A 27,721-nucleotide genomic window follows, 5' to 3' on the forward strand; every position below is an offset into this window, starting at 1 on the left:
GCAGGGCTCTCTCTCGAACCCCCCCCCCCTTGCATTAGCAAAGTGCTGAGTTGGGTCTTTTTTTTTTTTTTTTGCTTCCTTGTCTCCCTCCTCCATCCTGCGCCCTCCTCTCCCTCACCGCCCTGCTCTCCGGAGGAAGCTGAAGGTCACCCGGACCCTCTTGCTCCCCGTGCCCGGGTCCTGCCTCCTGCCGCCCGAGGCCCCGATCCCAGCTTTCGCGGCGGAGGGAGGCGAAGGCGGGCCTGGCCGGGCCGGGCGAGGCGAGGCGGAGCTGCGCGCAAGGGCGCCCGGCGCAGATTGGCGCGCCCTGCTGCAAGGGGCGGGCTGGCCTGCGCTGGGGCGTTGAGTTACGAGCCTGTGCCTTGCCAGGGGCTTTGTTTGTAAGCTTTCTCGCCGTCTCTCCACCTCTTTCCCCCCCCTCTCTCTCCCCCCACCCCTGCCTTATGCCTTTCCTTCCTCCAGCTCAGCCATCGGAGCTCCACGCAAGGCATCTAATTCTTTAAGTCCTCTCCAGGCGCGCAGAGAATTGCACCAGATTGATCCTTATTTTTTATTTTTATTTTTGTACTGGCTCTGCCTTTTCAGAACCCCTCTCTTTCTTCCCTCCCCTCGGACGGTTCCCCCCATCCCTTCTCCTCTGCAGAGGCGAGGAAAAAGAGCTCCTGGATTCCCAAGGTAAGCAAAATCTTTTCTTTCTTTCCGGGAGGCGGGAGGCGTTCATTTGGCGAGGATGCGCTTGGGGCTTGTATTGCCAAGCGCGCTCTGGCGATGGTCTTTTCGCTGCGGCGGCGGCTGGCGCGCGGGGTGGCTTGCATCTAGTCACCCCCAAAAAGGAAAGGAAAAAAAAAACCCTCAACCCCCCCTCTTCAACCTTCCCAAAATACAACAAACCGTTCTCCTGTAGCCCCCAAACCAGCGCGCGCCCTCTCTCTTTGCGCGTCAGTTCCGACCCACTCCGAGGATCGCGAAACAGAACCCACCCCCCTCAGTTTCAACTTTAGGAAGCTGGTCGATTTCATTGCCCACCCCCTTTAAATAAATAAATAAACGCACGCACTTTTTTCTTTTTAAATTGCATTAGATGTTTAACAAGAAGAAGAACAAGCGTCACTTTTCAAAAAAACCCCCCCAAAACCATGAGAGCTTCAATTGCAGTGTCCGTAATAGTAACCAATAACTGGTTGGGTGTTAAGCAAAAACAAAATCGTCAAGGAGTAATAATACACGAATTTAAAATTGCATTCTGTTTGTGTTTCTGTTAATATTCTATTTGCACGACTACTTCGCCCAGCTTGCGCCACTGTTTGGAACCCAAAGCGCCTCGTAAGTCAATTTCCTGGTCAGAAATTTCGCCCAGAGCTGCTGGCGGCGAAATTATACCTGATGAACTTCCAGCTCTGTTGCTTTGGCTTTCGGCTCCGTTGTTGCTCTTGGCTTGGAAACTTCTCCTCCGAGAAAGGCAGGGAGGAGGAAGTGGTGGTGGTGGTGGTTACGGGCAGGAGCTGAGATCCTCGAATTATGTCTCTTGTCTTCTTGGGGGACTTCGGTTTACTTTCAAGGGATCAAGCCACGAGCTTGTTTTCCAGTCGGACTCTCCTTTCCTCCCCAAATAACCAGGCTATTATTTTGGTGTGTGTGCGTGTGCGCTGAAGGGGGCAAGCAACGCAGAGAGAAAAAGTGTGTGTGTGTGTGTGGAGTTGGCTGGAGTTCCAGGACTCCCATCCTGTGGCCAAAAAAACTCTTGTTTTGAAACAATTAAGTGAAGCCAAAACTCACACAGCTGGAGAATTGTAACTGAGCTCCCTTCGTAGCCGGAGAGGGGAAAGGGGGAGGAGGCGCAGTCAAAGGAGCCAGCTCAGAAACTCTTTTTGTGGCATTGATCTTGGACAAAGTAGGCTCAGCTGACTTCTGGGACTGCCAGAATCCAAGAAAAAGTGTGTGTGGGGGGAGACACACACACACACACACACACACACACACACACACACACACACAGGGTTGAATCCAATGCTAGCCCTACTCTGAGTAGACCTGTTGCAGTAAATAGACTTGGCAAACTTTGGTTCATCTTTTGTTTGTAAACGCTTAGATGAGGGCTTGGTTTTGTTTGAGTTGAGTTGAAGAATCTGGATCAGGACAAAGTGGGGGCGGGGGGCTTCTCCAGCCTCCTGTTCTCCCAGTGGGCAACCAGATGATGATGATGATGATGATAAATAAATAAATTATTATTTCTACCCCGCCCATCTGGCTGGGGTTTCCCCAGCCACTCTGGGCGGCTTTCAACAGAACGCTGAAAACAAAATAAAACTTCAAACGTTAAAAACTTCCCTAAGCAGGGCTGCCTTCAGATGTCTTCTAAAATTCTAAAAGATTCCTCTGTGGGACCCAAGTTCAAGAGAACTCTCTCCCCCTCCTGTGATTTGCAGCGCCTGGTAGAACTGGGAAATGCTTAGAATTCTGGAGAGCTGCTGCCAGTCCGTGCTGGCAGTGCTGAGGTAGCTGGACTCTGTAGAAGGCAGCTCCTGATGTTCCTGGCAGTAAGGTGGAAAAGACCTTTGAAAGGGCCCTCCTTTACCTGTTAATGATATGGGGCTCTTTTGATGTGCACAGACCTTGCCAAACTCTGTGCGGGGCTGACTTCTGAGGACGCCCTCATTAGGATTTGTCTTCTTCTTCTTTTTTAAAAAAATATTTTTATTAAACAACATAACACATTATCAGTCCAAATAATCAGTTACATTATTTCCCCCCATTCCCCTCAGCTCCCCTCTCTGGTTTCTTTACCCATATTGTTCTCTGCATATTATAAAATTGTACAGATCCTTGCCTTGCCTATCATATGTTCAACTAATAAATTTGTGGATGTTCATTCAAAACCTGCCAAGGAGTCCAAATCTTTTTGTTGTCTTTTTAGATAGTTTGTAAAAAGTTCTTCCTTGAAGTCACGATTGTCCTTATCACGCAGTTTGTATGTCAGTTTAGCCAATTCCACATAGCTCATCAGTTTTTCTTGCCATTGTTCTTTCGTTGGGGTTTCCTCATTCTTCCATCCTTGTGCTAGCAAGACTCTTTCCATCATTAGGATTTGTCTTCTGAGCTGGAGGTTCCCATCCCTTCCAGAACCCCATTCATTCCCACCTGGTCCTTGCGACAGAGATGGCAACTGAGGGCTGAGATGGTTTCTTAATTCCAGGTGGGGAGGGTGGAATACAGTTGAGATGGGCCTAACCATGTGGGCGTGTTGTATAGATCACTGCAGAGGTTGCTAAACTGTCCCAAGGAATGAGAGTCACCTGTGGCCTGGTCCTCCAGATGTTGGCATATTCCAACCCCCGCCACCATCCCTGAGCCAGCCCAACAACATCTGTACAGCCACTGATACTCCATCTCCCCGTGTGAAATGAATGGCAATACTTGTAGCTTTCCAGAAACTTTGCTCCTGAGGAATAATAGTAATGTATACCTGAAAGACGCGGGTGGCGCTGTGGGTTAAACCACAGAGCCTAGGGCTTGCCGACCAGAAGGTCGGCTGTTCGAATCCTCGCGACGGACCGAGCTCCCGTTGCTCGGTCCCTGCTCCTGCCAACCTAGCAGTTCGAAAGCACCTCAAAGTGCAAGTAGATGAATAGGTACCGCTCTGGCGGGAAGGTAAATGGCGTTTCCGTGCGCTGCTCTGGTTCGCCAGAAGCGGCTTAGTCATGCTGGCCACATGACCCAGAAGCTGTACGCCGGCTCCCTTGGCCAATAAAGCGAGATGAACGCCGCAACCCCAGAGTCAGCCACGACTGGACCTAATGGTCAGGGGTCCCTTTATACCTGAAGGAGCGTCTCCACCCCCATCGTTCAGCCCGGACACTGAGGTCCAGCTCTGAGGGTCTTCTGGCAGTTCCCTCATTGCGAGAAGCCAAGTTACAGGGAACAAGGCAGAGGGCCTTCTCGGTGGTGGCGCCCGCCCTGTGGAACGCCCTCCCACCAGATGTCAAGGAAATCAACAACTATCTGACTCTTAGAAGAAATCTGAAGGCAGCCTTGTTTAGGGAAGTTCTTAATGTTTGATCTTTTATCGTGTTTTTAACGTTCTGTTGGGAGCCACCCAGCTGGGCGGGGTATAAATAATAAATTGTTATGATGGTGATGTTATAAGACAGCATGGGGCTTGCTTTGAACTTTAGTTAGAACCCAGTTCCCAGCAGAGCATTCAGCCACAGAAATACAGGAAACACCACCCAAGGCAGCGTCTCTGAGCACGGGCAGAGTGTCTTATCTGTGGCAACTTCTGGAAAGGTTTGCCAGATCGTATGAGCAGGTGGTTTGGGGTTTTTGTGTGTGTCAGATTTGCACTCTCTTAATTGTCAGAGAAGTTGTGAACTGGGTGGGTGTTTGTGTCCATGGGCGGTTATGGGAGAAATGGGGGTGTGGTCTCACCCCTTTGGCATGGGGTGCAATCACAGGCCTAGCCCCCTAGGATGACCCAGGGGTTGTCTCCAAATAATTTTCACTCTGAGTAGACCCATTGAAATGAAGGTACCTAAGTTGGTGATGCCCATTGATTTTGATGGGCCTGTTTCAGTGGTTCCCGGAGTGATCAGTCCTGTCCTGTGGGGGGGGGGGCAGTGGGATAATTTAGGGGGGCACTTAGAAGCAGGGGGACTGGAGGTGGTGATTCAAGTCTCCTGCTACGTGGCTTTAAACCAGACCTAGGGGAAACTGCTATTTCTCCATCAAGCCCTAACATCGCATTAAGAATTTACCGCGCGTTGCAGTACATCAGTTACTAAATGTGACATTGAGGATTCCTGCTAAATGACTATCAGACTTTGAGAAGCTGGTGGCACTGGATCAAATTCATCAGTTGTCTTGAACTAAGCTAAATAGTTTTAATTGGATTTTGAACAAACGTGCAGTTAATTGTTCTGAATGTCGTCGTGTTGTTATCTTCCCTAATGAGTCGTGCAAACTGCTATTCCGAATTGTTATTATTTAATTAAATTTGTACATTGCTTAAACTTGCCCAAGGCAACATGCCCCAAATAATGCTTTTTCTAGGGTAAGGGGATGAGTTTGTGGCGCCAAGGGTTGCAGTGGCCCCCAAAAGCTGGGGAGCCACTGGAGTTTTCTGAGTAGGACTAGCCTTGCCTGCAGCTCCTGGGTCCCCCCGTTGCCTCTGCCACAGACCTCATCACAGGCTCTCGTTCATAGGGAAATAAAACAGGGCCTTCTCTGTGGTGGCCTCCTGTGGCTTTCAATACCTTCCCTAGAAAGGAGGAAAGTGTGTGGGCCTCCTCTGCATGGGCGTTCAGGAGAACCCCGAAGGCTTGTTTTCGTTCTGCTCCACATTTTGTGGTTCTGCTTTCTAATAACTTGTTTTACTGGTTGTTGACAGGCGATAGCTCAGTCGGTAGAGCGTGAGACTCTTGATCTCAGGGTTGGGAGTTTGAGCCGGGGGTTGGACTAGATGATTCTTGTGGCCCCTTACAAATCTAGAATTCTATGGAGCTGTTTTATTACTTTGCTAAGATTTTAAGAACTTTGGAGGTTGGGACCACTATGTTGTTGTTTTTATTGATTCAAGTTGTCTATTGTGTCTTCATCTTAAATCTTGGCGGTGTGGACACCCTGGAAAGCGTGTTTGTGGAGGGTTGGTGGTCTATGTTCGTTTTTAACCTGTTGAACAAATGCATTCAAACATCACAGGCCTAACTCGCAAGGGTGTTTTTGTAAGGCTGTCAATGGGAATAAGGGAATGTTCTGCGCATTTGAAAGAGCGGTAGATAAACTCAAAGATTTTTATGCTTGAAAGTGAATTCCTCAAGCAGCAGCTTCTGGTTTTGATTTTTTTTTATAAAAGGTTAATAGAGAACCAGCCCCTTTTGTAAGTGTCCACTTTCAAAATATTTCCTCCAAATGGCCAGAGTCCACACTCTGGCCGTACAAGAACCCTGCGGTGTAGTTTAGGCTGGGAGACTGAGATTTTCACCCAAGGGGACTTACATTTGTCTCTTGCAAAGTTCAATTCAAAGCAAACCCACTGGCGGAGAGAAGACCCATTGACTAACACGACTAACTTAGATCCATCCGTATCAATGGGTTCATGCTAAGCAGAACTCTGTTGGAAATCACCCATTGAAATTAGTGTTCCCAAGAGTTACACCTTTGATTATTTAAGTGGGTCACCTCTGAGTAGGGCCATTGTGTTGGCCTCCAGAGAGGTTTTCTTGCAAACTGCTTAGAGGTTTTCTTACAATCAAGCAGCCCCAAATTTTGTGAAGTAAATAAAACTCAAAGCTCTCGGCTTCTGCTCTAGTAAACGGTGGTAATCCATGAAGCTTCACTTTTACTTAATTATTTTAATCAGGGGATCATAGAGCCGTAGAACTGTAAAGTTGGAAGGGGCCATGAGGGTCATGTCCAAAGTCCGTTTCGGGGGCCTAATCCGGCCCGCCAGTCGGTTTCATCTGGCCCCTGTAGCAGTTGATTTCCTGGGGCAAAATCCTAAAGAAACCCTCAACAACGTCAATCCTAAAAAAAATCCTAAAAAACAACACTTTGGTCGGCCCTCACGGCCCTTCACTTCATCAAATCTGGCCCTCTTTGAAAAAAGTTTGGACACCACTGCTAGTCCAACTCACTGCAAGGAGGAATCTTTTGCCCAACAAAAGGGTTCTTGAACCCACAATTAAAGGTCTCATTCTCTACCACCTTTAGCCGTATTTTGAGAGGCGTCTTTTGCCAGGGGAGGGGTCCCAGTTCCAGACGGTTAACCTCCAGTTTCTCTCCCTCCTCCATGGGTGGGGTGCCAAGTGGAAGCAGAAGGTGCGGTGATGAAGATTGCAGTTTGATCTGGATGCTTGCATACTTTCCCACCAGTTTAGTTGCCCTCCAAAGAAATCCTGTGGGTGAAGCTTTTCCCTTGAACAGAGCCCCTTGCGAGCAAAACCGCACCTGTTGAATTTTGTCTGCTTAAAGTAGAATGCTAGGAGAGGGGGAGTTAATTACGAACGAAAAAAAATCGAGGCACCACTCCCCTAAGTCGCTTTCTCTGCCTATTGATCTATCTTCCTATATGCATAAAAACTGAAGGCTGTCGTCACGCAGCCCCCATTGGAGGATATGCAGTGCTGCATCACCGTCCCAGATTTGCATGAAGCAGTGGGGTTGGGAAGGTGGAAAGCAAGCTTCGGGAATTGCATGGGGTGGGAAGGGGAAACTCGGGGGGGGGGTTACTGGGGTGGGGGAATGGCAGGAAGTTTGGTGAGCAGATCCAGCAAAGGAACAACCCCCTATCCACACACACAACCCACAGATACACACAATTTTTACGGGCAAGTTTGGTGAAAGCATCCCTCTGTTTCCTGCTAGCAGCGCCCTCGGAAAAACTAGCTGGAAAGTTGTTGTTGTTTTAAAAAAATCCTATTTGTCGTCCATTTTCTCCCCTAGCCTGCCTTAGCCGTAGTTTTCAAAGCAGGAATGATGACCCCATAGCCCCTGAAAAGAGGTTGCTGGACTCCCAGTTGCCCACTGAGCCTGCTGGTCACAGGCTCCCAGTTTTAAAGTTTTTGAAAGGTTACTTAAGGAAGCTTTCCCCTGGAATGTTTCGTAGCAGGGATTTGGGCGAGAGGGGAATTTAATCGCCTTGGTTTCTGCAGAGAATGGGGAGGGGGCTGTTGCTCCTCACTTAATCTGAAGGGTCCATTGCCCTCGTTCTGTCAAGCGACGCCGAGATGCCGTGAGGGGCTTTCGCTGCTGGTGGCTCGCTATCCGCTCCTGCGATTAATTTGGGGATAAGGCTGGCGTTTCGGCAGCTCGTTCGTTTATTTATTTATTTTCAAAATCCCTTTCGCCCAAGAAAAGAGTAAGATCAGGGCCGTGAGCGTGGTGAAAACATTTCGTATGCGGTGCAACAGTTTTAAAAGTGTGCTTTAATTGCGTAGTTCCTTGAAAAACGGAAACGAAAATGGGATAATTTATTTATTTGTTGCATTTACATCCTGCCTTTTCCTCCATGGTTCCTTCCTCCCTCCCTCTCTTATTTCCCACAACAACCCTGTTAGGTAGGCGAGGCTGAGAGAGTTTACTACTAGTCGAAGGTCCAGGGAAAATAACTTCATGGCTGAGTGGGGATTTGAACCCAGTTCTTTCTCTCTTTCTCAGGCTTTAAGGTCCTCCTGTGGGCCGTTCCCCTAATTTTGCATGGTTTTCCAGTGGAAGTGCACTCTGCACTTTCTCAGGGACCCTCTTCTTCTTTTAATCCCTGGATGGGCCAGGGTTAAGCTGGAGCATCGAAGATTCATGAGCCGCACCTGGGGCATGAATTAAGTCCTGGGTTTTGAATGGATGGGAAATCCCAGTGCCTTTTCTCGTAGCATTAAGCCTGCATCGAACAAGCTTACGGGTCGATATGCGTTGAACGAGCTGCAAGGTTAATAATTTCTGCAACAATTGATGTTGCTTATATAGATTTCGGGCAGGAGGACGAGGAGGAGCCCAAAGACCGAGGATGGGCAGCTGGCGGTTGGGGGAGCAGAAAGTCAGGGAATCGATCGGACTTGAGTTGAGTTTTGGAAAGCTGATAGAACCACAACGTTTTTCGCCTCTGTCGAAATTTGGGAGGTCTCCAGTACATCGGTATCTGCCTGCTTTTGTTACCACGCAGTGGCGTAGCGTGGGGGGTGCAGCGGGGGCCGGCCGCACCCGGCGCAACATCTGGGGGTTAGGGTTAGGGTGCGCAAATCCACGGGTTAGGGGGTGCAAATTACTTGCCTTGCCCCGAGTGCTGACAACCCACGCTACGCCACTCTTACCACGTGGAGATTCCCTTACAGGGAACGGGGATCAAATATCTTGATGTCTTGAGTGCTGCTGTTTTGGGGGAGACCCTTGATGTTCCGATTAATAATAATAATTTATTATTTATACCCTGCCCATCTGGCTGGGTTTCCCCAGCCACTCTGGGCGGCTTCCAACAAAATATTAAAATACAGTAATCCATCAAACGTTAAAAGCTTCCCTAAAGAGGGCTGCCTTCAGATGTCTTCTAAAAGTCTGGTAGTTGTTCTCTTTGACAACTGATGGGAGGGCGTTCCACAGAGCGGGTGCCACCACCGAGAAGGCCCTCTGCCTGGTTCCCTGTAACCTCACTTCTCACAGGGAGGGAACTGCCAGAAGGCCCTCGGCGCTGGACCTCACTGTCTGGGCAGAACGATGGGGGTGGAGATGCTCCTTCAGGTCTACTGGGCTTTTGAGGCCATTTAGGGCTTTCAAGGTCAGTACCAACACTTTGAATTGTGCTCGGAAACGTACTGGGAGCCAATGTAGGTCTTTCAAGACCGGTGTTATGTGGTCTCGGCGGCCGCTCCCAGTCACCAGTCTAGGTGCCGCATTCTGGATTAGTTGTAGTTTCTGGGTCACCTTCCAAGGTAGATTTCCAGAAGGGGGTCGCCCTGTTAACAAAATCACCTGTCTCCAACCAACCTGGACTCAACATTGATTTACAGTCGTACCTTGGAAGTCGAATGGAATCCGTTCCAGAAATCCGTTCAACTTCCAAAACGTTCAGAAACCAAAGTGCGGCTTCCGAAGCCACGGAACCCGTATTCAAGTTCCAAAGAACGTTCGCAAACTGGAACACTCACTTCTGGGCATGCGGCCTTTGGGAGCCAAAACGTTCGACTCGCAAGGCGTTTGGGGTCCAAGGTACGACTGTTTGGAATTTCTATCCTAACTTTCTCCCAAGGAGCGCACGGTGATTTGCCTGGTTCTCCCTGCCCTCGTTTTTGTTTAACATTTTTGTTAATTTTCCAAAAACAACACAAAAACATCACCAACAAATTTTTAAACCATAACTTTGGCTTGATTTCCTTGATTAGAACGCACATCCTTAAAACCTTATATGCTTAATAATTCAGATTTTCAACCTTTTTCATCTTATTACAAGTGACTTTTGAAAGTTATAGTAATGTAAAGGTCTATACACAAAGCTTAAAAGTTATGTATTGAACTACCCCCTTTTTTAGAATTCCCTGCCCTCCTTTAGCGCCCACAACAACCGTGCGATGTTTTGCGAGGGTGAGGCAGACAGTGACTGCCCCAAAGTCAGCCAGTGAGCAGTGAGCTACATGGCCGATGGGGATTTGAACCCTCGTCCTTCCCATGTCCAACACTCTAAGCATCACAGAAGTTGACCTACTGGGAAATGAATGAACCGAAGTTTAATGACCCTTGGGAATGCCCATGGGAATAAGGCTCAGAGCCAGGGGGTTGGTGGTGGGATGGCGAAGGATGGTCAGAGAAAGAAGAGGGAGAAGATTGGGACAAGGAGGTGTTGGAAGTTGAAGGGGTTTCTTATCGCGGCAAAATGGAAGAGTAATGAAATCCTCTTTATACAAGATTGGATCCAAAAGCTGACAGAATATGCCGAATTAGACAGTTTATCAGAAAAAATACAGAATAAATCAAAACAGGGATTTGTCTCAAAATGGGAGGTTTTCAAAGAATATTTGAAAAATAAATATAATAATAATAATAATAATAAATTTTATTTATATCCCGCCCTCCCCAGCCAAGCCGGGCTCAGGGCGGCTAACAACAATCAAATAAACAATCAAATAATAACACATTCTAAAAATTTTCATTATAAAAATTAGTTAAAATCAAATTGATGGCAACCGATTAAACAAAATTCTGTGCAGGTTGCCAGAGGAGGGAGTCAGGCTGTTGCAGCATTCAAGGAACTTCAGTAATAGTTGCAAGGTAGATATAAGAAATTAGATATATTAAGAAAAAGTTTTAATTATGATAAATTGTGTATTGGCAATAAGTAATATGAAATTGAAACATGGAATAGACGGGAGGTTGGGTCTTTAGGGTTAAGACCAATTTATGTTTTATTGTTTGTTAAGAAAATTATGTGTCTATGGTTATTCCTGTGTGTAATTTGGTATTTGTGTTTTTTCGTTTTTTCTTGCTGTATCAATAAATAAATTTCGAAAAAGGAAGTTGAAGGGGTAACAGGGCTTTGTGAGAAGGGAGAGTCTGTGTCAGAGAGCAGTCCAGAATCAGAGGCAGGAGCGGAGGGAAGCCAAGAAGCAGAGATGAGTCTGTCTGGGGAAGAGTCACAGGTGTCTCTCCCTTTGGCTGTGACAAGCTCCCCTCTCTCCTGGTCTCCCAGGACCAGTAGAGGCATGAAGTGGCAGGAGCAAAGGTAGACATGCCGGTGTAGTCTCAGATTTCTTGGGGAAAACCACAGAGAGGAGGTGACTTGTGGGCTGGGGGAGGCGGGCACCTTCAGTCTATCTCATAGGGACAAGACCATGGGGAGGCAAACTCACCTTCTCAATCCAGCCCGCGGATGGTCTGGCAATCAGCGTATTTTCACATGAGGAGAATGTGCCCTTTTATTTAAAATGCATCTCTGGGTTATTTGTGGGGCAAAGGAATTTGTTCATCCCCCTCCCATATAGTCCAGCCCCCCACAAGGTCTGAGGGACAGTGGACCGGCCCCCTGCTGAAAAAGTTTGCTGACCCCTGGGCAAGACCTTCCAAGGTAGACTTGCTGTGCTCACTAGGCCTGGCACCCCTGAGCAGACCTTGTTTCTTCTCATAAAGAGTTATCTTCACGTAACGCCGTGTGATTTATTGCTGGCTCGCTCCTGGCAGTTAGCCACGGCCAAGTCTTTCAATGGGTCCGCGGGACTAACATCGAACGCAGCCCCGACAAATTCATAATATTTTTGTGGGTCACGGCCCCTTTCAGATGTGTGGAGCATGATCTTGAGTTACAGGTCCGAGGTGGAGGCGTGGAAGGTTGTAAAACAACGAGGTCAGGGGGAACAAGCAGAAAAATGCAGACGGGGATAATCGCCGAACAAAAAAAGTTGTTGATAATTCAGGCGTCCTGGCATTGGTAAGCCAACTGACCCAGGCAACACGCTAAGAACACTTCATTCTCAGGTCACAAATGATCACACCAAACCTCTGGGTGCTTTATAATTCAGCAGTTTCACTTGGCAGCCTCTCTTTGAAGTTCCTTTGCTCCAGGGTGGCCACTTTAAGGAAATTTGCAGAGTATCCTGGGAGGCTAAAATTCGCCCCCCCCCTTTCCGCCGACCAGCTTTTGAATATTGAAGCGGCAGTGAAACATTGCTGTTCGTTATGTAATTATATCTCTGTCTCTGCTGTTCTGCATTTCCTTTTCCTTCTGATCTCTCCCTTCGCAGCTCTCCCTCCAAAAAAAACCCACAAGTAATCATCCCTGCCCTCTGAGAATCTGCTTCCCGGTATGTGCTGAAATAGACTGCAGTCTGCACAAGATCTCCTGCCCTGCTGGCGTTCAAGGCGCCCAAAACCCTTAATTATAATTTTTGCTGCTCTCTAGCTGTGTGATCGCCTCACTGTGATCCTCTTAGATCAGGGGATCTTGGGACCGCATTCCGTTCTGGCCAACCTTCTGGGGGCCACATGTGGATGGTGGGTCGGGCCAGAGGCATAGTGGGTGGAGCAAGATTATTAATATTTATTATTTTGATTTATTACCCATCCTTTACCCTGAGGTCCCAGGGAGCCTAGCAGCCATTTAAGGCCTAACATTAAAAAACCGTTTGAAACCAGTTACAGCCCCGAGAACAGAGTAGTTTCCTAAAAACACATATCTCAGCATTCATCGAAAGCTGTAAAATGAAGGTGCAACGCTAGGGGATGGATTCCTACAACTTAGGGGCCACCACAGAGAAGGCTCTTTCCTATGCCGCCACTGCAGAGATCCTAAAGCCCCTCTTCCATCTCAAAAGCAGCTCTGAGGATCGGGCACAGCTGTCAACGTTCCCCTTTTTTTAAGGGAAATCCCCTTATTCCGAATAGGATTCCTCGCAAGAAAAGGGAAAAGTTGGCAGCTATGGGATCGGGTCATAATAATAATAATAATAATAATAATAATAATAATAATAATTTTTATTTATACCCTGCCAGAGCAGGGCTCAGGGCGGCTAACACCAATAAAATGACAGTAAAAAACATGATAGGGGAAAAAGAAAAAGAAAGAAAATCCAATTTAAAATACAGGTTAAACTGCAATTTAAAATGCAGCCTCATTTTAAAAGTAGCTGATAAATCAAGACCATAAGGGGAGGGAAACATAAGGGTCAGACCGAGTCCAAACCAAAGGCCAGGCAGAAGAGCTCTGTCTTGCAGGCCCTGCGGAAAGATGTCCAGTCCCTCAGGGCCCTGGTCTGTTGTGACAGAGCATTCCACCAAGTCGGGGCCAGCACTGAAAAGGCCCTGGCTCTGGTTGAAACCAATCTAACCACCTTGCGACCTGAGAATCACTGTAGAGCTGAAAGGGGACCTACGCGGTCATCTAGACCAACCCCCTGCAATGCAGGAATCTCAGCATCCATGACAGATGGCCACCCCACCTCTGCTTAAAAACCTCCAAGGAAGAAGAGCCAATCACCGCCTCTCATGGGAGACGGTTCCACCGTCAAACAGGTCTTACCCTCAGAAAGTTGTTCCTGGTGTTCAGCTGGACTCTCCTTTATTGTAACCTGGGTTGGAGTCCTACCCTCTGGAGCCGGAGGAAACTAGCTTGCTCCATCTTCTACTCGAGATATTTGAAGACGGCCATCTTATCACCTCTCTGTCTTCTCCAGGCTAAGCATCCCTCCATCCTTCAACCATTCCTCATCAGGCGTGGTTTCCAGAGCCTCAGTCGTCTTGGCCCGCCCTCCTCTGCACATGTTCCAGGGTCTCTCTGGAACGGATTTGTTCTCCAACCCCTTTCTTGGGAGCAAGGATCCTGAGTTCGGATCGTGGCCCAGTTTGTGGGTGCAGGCAGCAGGAGGGAGGTGGGTGGTGTTCGATGCCAGCCAGGCTCACTGTGGAAGAAGCCATTTTTTATTTTTTACTTTCAAAAATAATTACAAATAAGCTGGTGTGCAGAAGGGAACATCTCAACTGGCTCGTTCCAGTTGCGCCGTTAACGAGTGACAGCTGATTTCTGCATCGTTAATTGCTAATCAAGCCAGACGAATATCCCACCGGGAAGAGGAAAATGAGCCAAAGGCAAAGTGAAGCTTAGGAGGAAGCTTTTATTATTTTTATTTTTATTGTAAAGTGGGGGTGGCCTTTCTCTGCTGGCGATTGCTCTCTCTCCCCTCAATATTTCGCCTCTTCTTAGCCTTTGCAGAGTTAGTCTGCTGAGATTGCGGAAGGGGGGGGGGGGTAGAATCGAAGGGTAAATTCTCTTGCACTTAACCCCCCCAAAAGAAATATTGTCGAACGGTTTGGTGAAAAAGAAGGCACCTCTCTCTCTTCCCTCTCCCTCTCCTTCCTCGCTTTCTATTTTAAGGCCTCGGATTGTTCATCATAATTTTATTAAAAAGGTGACTGAGGGGAGAAATTGAATCGGCGTCTGCCGCCGCCACGTGGCTTGAATTCCCAATTAAAGAGGACGCCGGCTGTGGTAGAGAGGGAGAGCGCTGGGCCTGAGGCGCAAGCCACGGTCAGGATGGTAATCAGTAGAGGATGAGATTCTTAATCCCAGGGTTGTGGGTTCGAGAGACGTGCTGGGCGGGTTGGACTAGATGACCCTTGGGGTCCCTTCCAATCTATGACTCTTTGATCTCTGGCCTCAGCACATCTATGATGGGTTGGGTGAGCTGAAAGGCTTGGCAAACAGAGGGGGGGGAGCAGGCTGCTCTCGAACTCTGGGCCTTCCTGGGTGCTTCCCAGATTTTATCCGAATTAGTTCCCATTGTCTCGCGTTCCTCGTAAACCGATTTTTGTTGTTGTATAGTCATTTAGTCGTGTCCGCCTCTTCGTGACCCCCTGGACCAGAGCAGGCCAGGCCCTCTTGTCTTCCACTGCCTCCCGCAGTTTGGTCAAACTCATGCTGGTAGCTTCGAGAACACTGTCCCACCATCTCATCCTCTGTCGTCCCCTTCTTGTGCCCTCCATCTTTCCCAACATCAGGGAACACAAACACACCATACTGAATCCTGACAAGGCAGAAGTACTGTTCTTGGGGGAGAGGAGGCGGACAGGTGTGGAGGACTCCCTGGTCCTGAATGGGGTGATTGTGCCCCTGAAGGGCCAGGTGCGCAGCCTGGGAGTCATTTTGGACTCACAGCTGTCCATGGAGGCATAGGTCAATTCTGTGTCCAGGGCAGCTGTTTACCAGCTCCATCTGGTACGCAGGATGAGACCCTCCCTGGCCGCAGACTGTCTTGCCAGAGTGGTGCATGCTCTGGTTATCTCTCGCTTGGAGTACTGCAATGCGCGCTATGTGGGGCTACCTTTGAAGGTGACCCAAAAACTACAATTAATCCAGAATGCGGCAGCTAGGCTGGTAACTGGGAGCGGCCGCCGAGACCACATAACACCGGTCCTGAAAGACCTACACTGGCTCCCAGTACGTTTCTGAGCACAATTCAAAGTGTTGGTGCTGACCTTGAAAGCCCTAAATGGCCTCGATCCAGTATACCTGAAGGAGCGTCTCCACCTCCATTGTTCTGCCCGGACGCTGAGGTCCAGTGCCGAGGGCCTTCTGGCGGTTCCCTCACTGCGAGAAGCCAAGTTACAGGGAACCAGGCAGAGGGCCTTCTCAGTAGTGGCACCTGCCCTGTGGAACGCCCTCCCACCAGATGTCAAAGAGAAAAATAACTACCAAACTTTTAGAAGACATCTGAAGGCAGCCCTGTTTAGGGAAGCATTTAATGTTTAATAGGTTATTGTATTTTAGTGTTTTGTTGGAAGCCACCCAGAGTGGTTGGGGAAACTCAGCCAGATGGGTGGGGTATAAATAATAAATTGTTGTTGTTGTTGTTGTTGTTGTTATCAATCCCAGCAACTGCATGTGTGGTAGATTAAAATTCCTCAAGGACGCTGGAGTTGCAAGATTTACTCACAGGGTAGGAACGGGGTCAATCGGATGGCCGGGGGGGGGGGTCCCCTCCAAATTGGACTCCTTGTGTTTTTCCTTTTCCACGAAAACTCTGCCTTCAAAAGGATTGATTCACAGCAAAATGACTTTTTTTGCAGGTCTGTGCCTATCACAATGGGGGTGTTAGAAACAGGTGAATCGAGGGAATCGAAAACTAAAGATTGGAATTGATTCCAATTCCAGAATTATTATTACTACTTTTAATTCACTTCACTAAAGTAGGAATCTATTTATGATATGACAGTGATGATATATAGAGTGATGAAGTGAAGATACTTCTTAGTTGCTTTTTACCCGTCGGGTCCCTTCTGAATCATCTTGTTGTTGTTTAGTCGTTTAGTCGTGTCTTACTCTTTGTGACCCCCTGGACACACCAGGCCCTCCTGTCTTCCACTGCCTCCCACAGTTTGGTCAAACTCATGCTGGTCGCTTTGAGAACACTGTCCAACCATCTCGTCCTCCGTCGTCCCCTTCTCCTTGTGCCCTCCATCTTTCCCAACATCAGGGTCTTTTCCAGGGAGTTTTCTCTTCTCATGAGGTGGCCAAAGTCTTGGAGCCTCAGCTTCAGGATCTGTCCTTCCAGTGAGCACTCAGGGCTGATTTCCTTCAGAATGGAGAGGTTGGATCTTCTTGCAGTCCATGGGACTCTCAAGAGTCTCCTCCAGCACCAGAATTCAAAAGAACCAATTCTTCGGCGATCAGCCTTCTTTATGGTCCAGCTCTCACTTCCATAACATCACTACTGGGAAAACCATGGCTTTAACTATACGGACCTTTGTTGGCAAGGTGATGTACGACTCAGAGCAATGGATGCATGAAGCCAAGAAACAATAAACAAGCAGACCTCTGCGTTTCAGATCTGGAGAGGGGTGTGTGTGTGTGTGTGTGTGTGTGTGTGTGTGTGTCTGTGTGTTGAACTCTGATCAGTGATATACATTTGGCCGGGTTTTATGTGCCAGAAACGCAAACAAGCACGCACAGACCCCCTTCTGCTTTCCTCCTGAGGTGTCCCAGATTGCCTGGGAGATGCCAGGATCCATTTTTCCCACACTCGGAAACTTTGGAACGTGCCGATGCGCGCAGGGTGCAAAGTTTGGAGCTCCGAGGTTCCCGGAACAGCTGTTGGGGACGCAGCAGTTCCCAGAAAAGTCCTGCGCCCGGTCCCCTCGGGACGGAGGCTCTGTGCTGGCAGTTCCCCGGAGGGCCTGGAGAAGGACGCAACAGCGGGACAAAAGTATGGCAGGGTCAGCCTCAGCCGCCGGACCTCTGGCCCTTCCCATGACTCTCAGGACGGCCTGCCTGGGACGCTGGGAGGCCGCAGTTTTTTTGGGGGGGTACCCTCCATCAGCAAGGCCAACAAAGCATTGTGCGGGTTGTGGGGAGTGTTTTTTCTTCGAAGCACAATAGGATGAGGACAGGGAAACTAGGAGTGAAGAGTTCTCTTGTGTTCCTTCTCTCTCTCTATCTCACTGACTCACTCACTCACAAATCTCTCTCTCACACACTGATTCTCTCAAAGACACACATTGTCTCTTTCTCTCTCAGACAAACAAGATTGATTGAGCGATCAATAGATAGCTGTATCTGTCTGTCCCTCTTCTCTCTCATTCACACACAGTCTGTGTCTTTCTTTCTTTCTTTCTTTCTTTCTTTCTTTCTTTCTTTCTTTCTCTCTCTCTCTCTCTCTCTCTCTCTCTCTCTCACACACACACACACACACACACACACACACACACTTCTTTTCAACCGTGAACTAGCTAGAGAGCATCATACCAGTTCATTTCTGTTCCTCGTTTATCCACATCAATTCACTTCTCTTTTTTTTTTTTAAAAAAAAAAGTCCTCATGAAAATTCATCCACGTCCCAGTGCAAATTTACCTGAACAGTTTGAATGCAATTTTACCCAACGTCAGGGGTGCCACCTTGTTAAATACTGGGGTGGGACGTAAGCTCTGCTCCACATAACTGATCACAAGAGGCCATTTGAATGGCAATACCCATCAACTGGGGGGGTAAGTCACCTCAAGGGGGGGTGAAGAGACCTTGGCCCCTTGGAGTTGGCTCCTGTGCCCAGCCTACGCAGTTTTGCCCTTTCCCCCAATATGACTATTTCTGTATGTTGGTTGCACAAATAATACGCATTTGTATGCATGCTTTGCGCTAATATGCACATTCTATGAACATTTATTTCCCCCATTGGGGAATCCCACTGCAAAATTCAGAGGAGGGCAAACGTCAACAAATGGCCGTGTTTTTGGTTCTCGTATTGTATCGAAAAGTACAAGTTAGGTAGGATCACCTTCAGATTGCAGACTCAAACCAATTTCTCTTCCGTATGTAGTCCTAATGCGGAAGAATTGTGCTGAAATGCCAGGAGTTGGGGAGAAGGTTCCTCTTTGTGAAACCCAGATCTCTCTTTCGCTATTTGAAGGCACCTTGTCTTTGAAAGACTCTCCTGTCTGAGTTAAAAGATTCAGCACGCCACCCGCGGTTAGGACTTTGCACGGTGCTTGGGCACTACTCAACAGTCCTCTACTTGAAGGTCTCCTTAGTTCTAGTCCAGTTGTTGTTGTTAATATTAATATTAATTATTGTTGAGTTTCCCTTCCACAGTCTACACCTGCCCAGCAGAACTGATCTCGGTTCTCCCCACTGTAGCGAGACGTGCTGAATTTTCCTTTCAAATAGCAACCATTGTTTCTCAATTTTCACCCCTGCCTGTAAATTAGACTGTACAAATATAATGCAAATGGATGTCCTCTTTCATTCATTTTCGGCGTGTGTGTGTGTGTAGCTGTCGTATTCCGCTAACCCTTTTCCTTCAGATATTTTGCCACCCCCGAGTGGGCATCCCTCTCTCTGAATGACTGTTTTAGAGGACAGCCCTTTCTCGGGAGCCCCCCTCTGTCCGAAGAGTTGTCCCATCCAACCCCCCCCCTTTAAGGATCAAGAACCCCGAGAAGGGAAACTGGGGGGGGGGGCGAGGCGTCTTGCAGCTGCCCAACCGCAAGTCCTCCGCATCTGGGCTGCCAGCTGAGTTGGCGCCCGCAGGTCACCTGGCCGCAGTCTCCTTCCCTGCGGCGAGATGCATTGTATTCCGGGCAAATTACAGTGATTATTTCTCAATTTGCATCCGTGCATATTAATTAGCTGGTGCCTATTTCACGCAGATGGGTCGTCTTTTGTCTTTTTGGGGGAGGGGAGGGAATGCATTTCTCTGTGTGTGTGTGTGTTTTGGCAATGTGTAACTGAAACCCCCCATCTCACGCAGGAGACCCCTGAAAAAGCAAGAATGCAGGAAGGCGAGGGATGGGGAAACCACCAACTCTGATTCGTGACCTCTTGGTTGAATCCATTACCCTTGCTTATCCCGAGTCGGTGTGTATAGCCCCACCTCCCTACTCTGGCTGGCAGCAGCTGCTCTGTGGTCTCAGAGTGGGGGCAGGCAGAAGAGGGCCGTTCTCATTCTCGACATCCCAGAATTTTCTTAACTGGAGAGCCCAGGGGTTGAATCTAGGTTATCTTCTGCACGCACGGCTCGACTGCTGAGCGACGGATCAAGGATGGAGGTTTTCTGGGCAAATTCCCATTGGGAAACTTTATGATGCTGGAGTAGGGAACCTCAGAGCTGGAAGCGGCCCTCCCAAACCCTCTTTCTGGCCCTTGAGGACTCTCTGGGGCCTCTGGGTTGCTGGATGGAGGGTTTAGAGGGGGTGTGTAGAAACTTTGTTGTTGTTTAGTTGTTTAGTCGTGTCCGCCTCTTCGTGACCCCCTGGACCAGAGCACGCCAGGCCCTCCTGTCTTCCACTGCCTCCCGCAGTTGGGTCAAACTCATGCCGGTAGCTTTGAGAACACTGTCCCACCATCTCGTCCTCTGTCGTTCCCTTCTCCTTGCGCCCTCCATCTTTCCCAACATCAGGGTCTGCCACACTGAAAAATCAAGTTCTTACAAATGTGGCCCCCACTTCCGGACCGGTTCTGTCAAACTCATGCTGGTAGCTTTGAGAACACTGTCCCACCATCTCGTCCTCTGTCGTTCCCTTCTCCTTGCGCCCTCCATCTTTCCCAACATCAGGGTCTTTTCCAGGGAGTCTTCTCTTCTCATGAGGTGGCCAAAGTCTTGGAGCCTCAGCTTCAGGATCTGTCCTTCCAGTGAGCACTCAGGGCTGATTTCCTTCAGAATGGAGAGGTTTGATCTTCTTGCAGTCCATGGGACTCTCAAGTAACTAGCCGACGTCAATTTAAAGGTGAATTTAGTAGAACGGTGCTCCGCCTGTTTTGCAACTAGCTCCTCCCACCGCCAGCATGCGGCCTCCGAAAGCTTTTCCCAGAGAGAAACCGGCCCTTCATGAGGGAAAAGGATCCAAGGCCTAAGGACATCTAGCAGCTCTTCATGATGGAGGGGACGTTTGAACCCGTCTCTTTCCCTTCCTTGTCTGGGCACCCTCAGTACAGTATTCCTGCTTCTATTTACGTTGTGTTAATTGCAGCTATATCTTATTAATCCATAACAAATTGTAGCTGCAATCCTTTCGAGTTGTCGTTTTTTGCAGCCGTCTCTAGCTCGCTTGCGGGTTTTATCTGACGAGCTTTTTGCCGGGTTTTGCCTTGCGAAACGCATCCTCCTGTTTTGCAATGGGATAAGGCCGTCTGGTTAGGCCAGTTAGGGTCACTTTCTGACCGAGCGAGTAACTCTGCTCCCTGGGCAAAAGGAGGAATCTCAGCCCAAATCTCTTATCTGGCAGTTCCCAGGGGTTGAGTTACTGGGCTTCCTTGCAATCCGTTCGCAAAACGATTTAAAGCAACTGAAGGCCTAAAAAATGCCCTGGAATATTGACATAAGAGCATAGGAAGAGTTCTGCTGGATCTGGCCAATCGCCCATCGAGTCACAGTGGCCGACCAGATGCCTGAATGAGAAGCCTGTGAGCAGGATCCGTGCACCAGAGCCCTCTCCTGTCCCGTGGCTTCCAGAAATTGGGATCCAGGAACATTTACTGCCTGCAACCATGGAAGAACAACAGAACCATTGTGACTAGCAGTCTCCTCCTCCACCTCAATTACCGTATTTTTCGCTCCATAAGACGCACCTGACCATAAGACGCGCCTAGTTTTTAGAGGAGGAAAACAAGAAAAAAAATATATTCTGAATGAAACAGTGGATGTCTGATTTTTTAAGGGCATCTGTGCTAGAATCATTTTCAAAGTTGTTTTTTAAATAATAATAATGATAATCGGTTATTTGCTGCCCTGGACTTCTTTGGGAAGAAGGGCAAGGATATGAATTGAAGGGGGAAATAATGTTTTGCCCCAGGATAACTAACATACAGTTTTGCAGATGTTGCCATCCTCATCTGGAGGATATAGGCTACCCCTGTTGGACCTCCAAAACTAGATTTAACCCTTTTAAAAATAAGTTAGAAAGGGCATCCCAAAACGCCACACACTGGATTCAGCTCCAACATCTCCAGATGCAACAATTGCCTGGCTCTGTACAAGGCAGCTTCCAGTGTCCTTATTGAAACCAGCCCTTTTCTTGGGACCACGAGGACTAGAACCTTACTTTACTTTTACAAAGCTCCAGAGCTCAGCAGTAGAGCGTTTGCATCGCACGCAAAAGACGCCAGCTTCAGTACCTGCCATTTCCAAGTCAGGCTTGACCCAAGCCCTGGAGAATTGCTGCCAGTCCGTGTTTATTTTTTATTTGTTTTTTAAATTTCCATACCTCCCCTCCCTTCATCCGAAGATCGCAGGGTGATTTGCAATTTGTTGTTGTTTAGTCATTTAGTCCTGTCCGCCTCTTCGTGACCCCCTGGAACAGAGCATGCCAGGCCCTCCTGTCTTCCACTGCCTCCCGCAGTTTGGTCAACTCATGCTGGTCGCTTTGAGAACACTGTCCCACCATCTCGTCCTCTGTCGTCCCCTTCTCCTTGTGCCCTCCATCTTTCCCAGCATCAGGGTCTTTTCCAGGGAGTCTTCTCTTCTCAGGAGGTGGCCAAAGTCTTGGAGCCTCAGCTTCAGGATCTGTCCTTCCAGTGAGCACTCAGGGCTAATTTCCTTCAGAATGGATAGATTTGATCTTCTTGCAGTCCATGGGACTCTCAAGAGTCTCCTCCAGACCAGAATTCAAAAGAATCAATTCTTCGGTGATCAGCCTTCTTTATGGTCCAGCTCTCACTTCCATCCATCACTATTTTTGTATTTTTGGTCTTTGTGGAAGCCGCCAGATGGGCGGGGTATAAATATTATTATTACTACTGGGAAAACCATAGCTTTAACTATGGTTTGCAGTATAAAGGCACAAAAATGCATACCATAATGACAAATAAAAGCATCCTGACCCCAACCCCCACCATGTTGACAGTACTGAGCTAGATCTGCCTCTGTATAAAGCAGCGCTTTTTGTTCCTGAAAGTACAAAGAGTTGACTGATCCAAATTGATGTCCCCCCAGGTGTAAGAGAAGCTGGCCAGTTCTGGACATTTGAAGCAGGTGTTTTTGGTGCTGGAAGGAGGGGGGGGGTCTGTTCAGGCCAGGTCTCCCCACCCACCCACCACTCCTTTCTGATTCCCCACCCCCTTCCCGAATCCCAATATCTTAGCAGGAGAAGGAGGTTGATTTGTAAAGCCGATGATATCTGACATCTGTTCCTCTGTGATTTATACCCAGCCCTGAGCTGGGGAACCAGCTAAAGCTGTTTAGACACATTCTTTTTTTCCTTCTAAGCTGGGGAAGGGGGGGGGGGTCACGGGTGGAGCGCCCTGGAGAGGAGTGGGTGTCACTATGGCAAAATGCACTCGCTGTGGGATGTTGGCCTCAATTTCTTCCATTTCTGGATAATTTGGATGATTTCCTTTTTTAAAAACAGCAACAAGAAAACGGTTGTGGCTGGCTTTCAGTTGTTATTGTTGTTGTTTAGTCATGTCTGCCTCTTCATGACCCCCTGGACCAGAGCACGCCAGGCACTCCTGTCTTCCACTGCCTCCCGCAGTTTGGTCAAACTCATATAGCTTTGAGAACACTGTCCCACCATCTCGTCCTCTGTCGTCCCCTTCTCCTTGCGCCCTCCATCTTCCCCAACATCAGGGTCTTCTCCAGGGAGTCTTCTCTTCTCATGAGGTGGCCAAAGTCTTGGAGCCTCAGCTTCAGGATCTGTCCTTCCAGGGAGCACTCAGGACTGATTTCCTTCAGAATGGAGAGGTTGGATCTTCTTGCAGTCCATGGGACTCTCAAGAGTCTCCTCCAGCACCAGAATTCAAAAGCATCCATTCTTAGGCGATCAGCCTTCTTTATGGTCCAGCTCTCACTACGGGGAAACCATAGCTTTAACTATATGGACCTTTGCACATGCCAATAGGAATCGCATTGACGCGGACCCACTAGGCAAGCTGCTAGTCCTCAAGGGCGTTACTGGAAAGTAGGGAATTTCCCAATATAAGTGAGGGGTCCGGTGCCCCAGAGAGCGGTCATCCAATGGACCCTCTCTGGGGTTTTTTGTTTGCATTTAGTAAACAAAAGCTTTGACGCTTGCCAGTTTTTGCCTTGCTATCATCGCCTAGGCAGTTGGCACCCAACCAGGGTCCTGACTAAAGAAGTCACGAAACAGAACATTTTCTGCAGTGGGGAAGAATTCATGAAGTGCTGGGAAAAAACTCCGGCCCACGTCACAGCTTCGGAGTCCGTTCCTTGCGTAGTGGGGGATAATTTCGAGGCAGGATTTTTGGGAGCGGAATAAGAACTGTCACGGGCCCCTTGGAAGCGAAGTGCCTTGAAATATGTTTTCTCTTAATCCATGGGTAGGCAAACTAAGGCCCGGGGGCTGGATCCGGCCCCATCGCCTTCTCAATCCGACCCGCGGACGGTCCAGGAATCAGCATGTTTTTACATGAGTAGAATGTGTCCTTTTGTTTAAAATGCATCTCTGGGTTTTGTGGGGCCTGCCTGGTGTTTTTACATGAGTAGAATGTGTGCTTTTGTTTAAAATGAATTTGTGGGGCATAGGAATTCGTTTACCCCCCCTTCAAAATATAGTCTGTCCCCCCACAAGGTCTGAGGGACAGTGGACCGGCCCTCTGCTGAAAAAGTTTGCTGACCCCTGTCTTGATCCTTATAGGGTTGTTGGGAGATTCGAATTGCACTAAAGAATGTCCCTTCTTCATGCAGTGCAAGGTTAAACTGTGGAACTCCTTGCCACAGGACGCAGTGGTGGCTTCAGAAGAAGATGAGACAAATTCATGGAGGGAGATTAAGTCTATAGACTAGCTATGTTGGCTGTGCTCTGGAAGCAGGAATACAGTACTTCTGAAACCCAGTTCCTGGAAATTGCAGGAGCAGAGAGTGTTCTTCAGCCCGGGTCCTGCTTCCTGGTTTTCCACCGGCATCTGTGGGAATAAGATGCTAGACTAGATGAGCCTCTTTCCTGATCCAGGAAACTTTTCATAAGTTCTTCCTTGGAACTTCCAGTTCTTTGGGGGTCTCCTCTCCCCTTGAATGGCCCCTGGATGTGTTGCCAAATTTATTCCGGCAAGCCAGAAAGCATGTGTGTATGTGTGTGTTTTCACTGCCTTAGAGGGAAGTGGGGGCCCCTCAATTTATGCCGCGTGGGGCTGCATTCGGATGTCTCAGAGGGATGGCAGACCCAGTGGCAGGAAAAGCCCCGTTGGCTGGTTTAGGGAGTGATTACGGGCGCTTAATTCCTGCTTCTCAAACCAAAGAGAGTGGGAGAGGAGAGTTGGAGCAGTTCCAGGAACGCCAGGCAGCCTTGAGACCGGGTGATGGCCACACGGTCCTTAACCTTCCAGGAAGAGCTTCTGTTATTAAACCACCCCAGCCTTGCGCAAAAGATAAGCGGAACCTGGCAGGGTCTTGTTCGCTTTTAGAGAGATACAGCAAACGTAGACGCAACAGCCAGAGACATTATCTGTTTTTTGCTGGGGAGCATCTTGTGACCTTGGAGGCGTCGAGAGATGTTTTGTGCCGGCGTGCCCTTGATTCTCACCACGGCACGCACCCCAAAGTCACCTGTTTGCAGCCTGCGTCTTGCTTGCTGCACGCGGTTGGAAGCAGGAGACTAGGTGTCATGTGTGGACTGCCACTCCAATCCGGCAGGGTCATGGCTACTTTTAAAATGAGGCTGCATTTTAAATTGCATTTTAATCTGTATTTTAAATTGTGGTTTTTTCCCTTCCCCCTATTATGTTTTTACTGTGATTTTATTGGGGTTAGCCACCCTGAGCCCAGCTCTGGCTGGGGAGGGCGGGGTAAAAATAAATTATTATTATTATTATTATTATTATTATTATTATTATTATTATTATTATTATCCTCTGTCTGACTCCAGCAGATTTGGAATGAAATCTCTCAACAACAGTTGTTTTAAATTACCTTCTCTGGACCCCAAGTGCTCAGAAAAAATTGTCCAAATCTTCACTTGAAAACGAGGAAGTTAAATATAAAATTAACATCAGGGAGTACCTTTCGTGTGGTTCACAGTTTTGCAAAATTCCGAAGAGCGCACCTTTTAGATTTAAAAAATCTAAACCAAAGCAAGTTTTTGTTGATTTGCTGCAAACCTTTCCAGCACTTCTTTCTCAAATTCCTTCTCTTGCCCCCCCCCCCCACGCAGTTGTTCTGTGCTCATTTCAACCATGGAATGGTTTGCTTCTCGGCTGTTGGTCTGTGTGCAACCCAAAAAGTTGATCTGATTCACAGCGACCTCCGTTGCACTAAGAAGACCCGAACAAGAGGGAATGTGCTGGTCCCGAGGGTTAATCGTGCGGCGAGGTCCGAGTCCAGTCCGAGGTTGAGGGTGCAGTATGGAGGCTGTCCGTCAAAGCTGAAGCTGGGTCCAAGGCAGGGAGTCGGGTGAGGTCAGGAACTCTGGCAGGAGAGCGGGACAGGGTGCGGGCAGGAACAGGCTACCAAAAATGTTGCTCCCGCAACCTGGGACTGGGCTGACTGGCCTTTATCTCCTCTGGGGCCTAGGGCGGTCCCGGTCCACAGGTGACTCGCCTCTCCTGGCCTGGAGGTGAGCACTCCTCCTGCGAGAACTTAGTTCCCTCCGCCTCTCTGCCCTGAGCCTCTGCAGCTCAGGAGAGGCTGGAGGGTTACCAGACCCAGAGGCAACCTCAGCTTCCTCTGACAGGGCTGAGAGTGGAGCACCTGCAGGCAATGGGTCCCCCATCACCTCAGGAGCCAGAGCAGACTCAGCTGATGCCTGCACCTGAGGATCCAGCACAGGTGAGGACCCTTCAGGCTCAAGCCCCAGCCTCGGCTCAGCTGGTTCTGGAGGTGGGGAATCCTGTGCAGGCTGGGATTCCTCAGGTTCAGCCTCTGAATTGGATTCCCAGGGCATCACAGGGAGGAACTCAGGACTCAGAATTCAGGAGCTCAGGACTTCCCAAGTTGGCTTCACGCCGGAGGGAGGTCAGGGCCCTGGACAGGGCCAAGGGTGCTGGGTCAGAGTTCAAGGGCAAGAGTTTCAGGACCACGGACAGCAGCTGTTGGCTGAGAGCAAGAGGGAACATGTTGCCTCAGCACCAGCCTGGCTCAGTGCAACAGCTGGAACATTATGGTCTGGCTCAGAGGACCCGGGTTCAAGCTCCGCCTTCGGTCACTGCAGCCTGCCGGTTAAAGCGATGGTGTCATCTGTGATCTTGTGCTCACATCCAGCTTGCAGGTTTCCGCCGGCGTGTGGTTGGCCACAGCGTGCTGGACTCGATTCCTGGGGCTCTTGGTTTGTTCCTACGTTCCTTTTTTTCCTTCTTCAATTATTTTTTATTGATTTTCCAAGTTTATAGCAAGCATGACAACAAACAAAACATTACAATATCAAAAAACAAACAAACATTTATCCTAACTGTTATAGTCCCACTTTTGTTACCATTGCTAGGTGGCTTCCTCAAATCCCCCAGCTGAGTTTCCATATAGTTTATTGTAGCAGTTTTCCAATATTATTTTCATATAAAATTTACTTGTTCAAATAATATCTTTCTTTCTTTCCATTTTGACTTCTATCCATAATATTATACAATTTCACATATTTAAATCCTAGGCCAGTCTGTTACTCACAAGTAATTCTATTTAAATTATCTTAACATATTTAACTAGATAATCCTTAAATTTCTTCCATTCCTCTTGGTGCTCCTCCTCCTTCTTGTCGCGGACTCTTCCGGTCAGGTCGGCTAGCTCCAAAAAGTCCATCATCTTCATCTGCCATTCCTCCACTGTTGGGACTTCTTGTAATTTCCAATTTTTGGCTAGCAAAATTCTAGCTGCAGTCGTACAAAAACAATCTAACATCTTTCCTGGGCAGTTCCAAACCTATTATTCCAAGTAGAAAGGCTTCTGGTTTCTTAATAAATGTATATTTCAACATTTTTTTCAGTTCATTATAAATCTTTTCCCAGAAGTCTTTCACTGTTCCTACGTTCTTAAGCACGACTTATTACCCCTAGCTGAACAGACCTTTCACTTCCCTGCAGAGTGTTGGCTGGCATTCTAGTGCTGGCACCTTACCCTTGTTCTTAAGTGGAGCTGCTGGCTCATTCTAGGTGGCAGGAATGTGGAGATTGGCTGAATGGATGCTCAGCGGGGTTTTCACAATCCTCAGGGGAGTCAGTAACCCGTTTCTCAGGGCTCTCAGGCAAGTGTATGTCCTCAGAGTTTAGGAGGTCCAGCTATAGGATCTGTGGCTGCCCGATCCATAAGAGATAGACCGGGGACTGTTTCCATTTTCTCCTCTGAGTTGCATTGCGACAGGTTAAGGGCATATAAAGGTTCAGGATAA

The 27,721-nt window shown here is 48.4% G+C and overlaps 1 protein-coding gene across 3 annotated transcripts in view; it reads left to right on the top strand.

Moving 5' to 3' along the window:
• Positions 1-343: 343 nt before the first annotated feature.
• The window catches only part of SEMA6C (semaphorin 6C), a 142,442-nt gene continuing 115,064 nt past the window's right edge, over positions 344-27,721 (top strand). The window contains exon 1 of one of the 3 annotated variants that reach the window (XM_081173502.1): positions 344-675. The gene's annotated coding sequence lies outside the window, so the exon portion shown is untranslated. Of the gene's footprint in view, positions 676-4,184; positions 4,285-27,721 lie in introns of those variants that run through there. The other 2 variants (XM_081173504.1, XM_081173503.1) reach the window with 2 other exon arrangements.

Source organism: Podarcis bocagei (assembly GCF_964188305.1).
Source record: "Podarcis bocagei genome assembly, chromosome: 16".
NCBI lineage: Eukaryota > Metazoa > Chordata > Lepidosauria > Squamata > Lacertidae > Podarcis > Podarcis bocagei.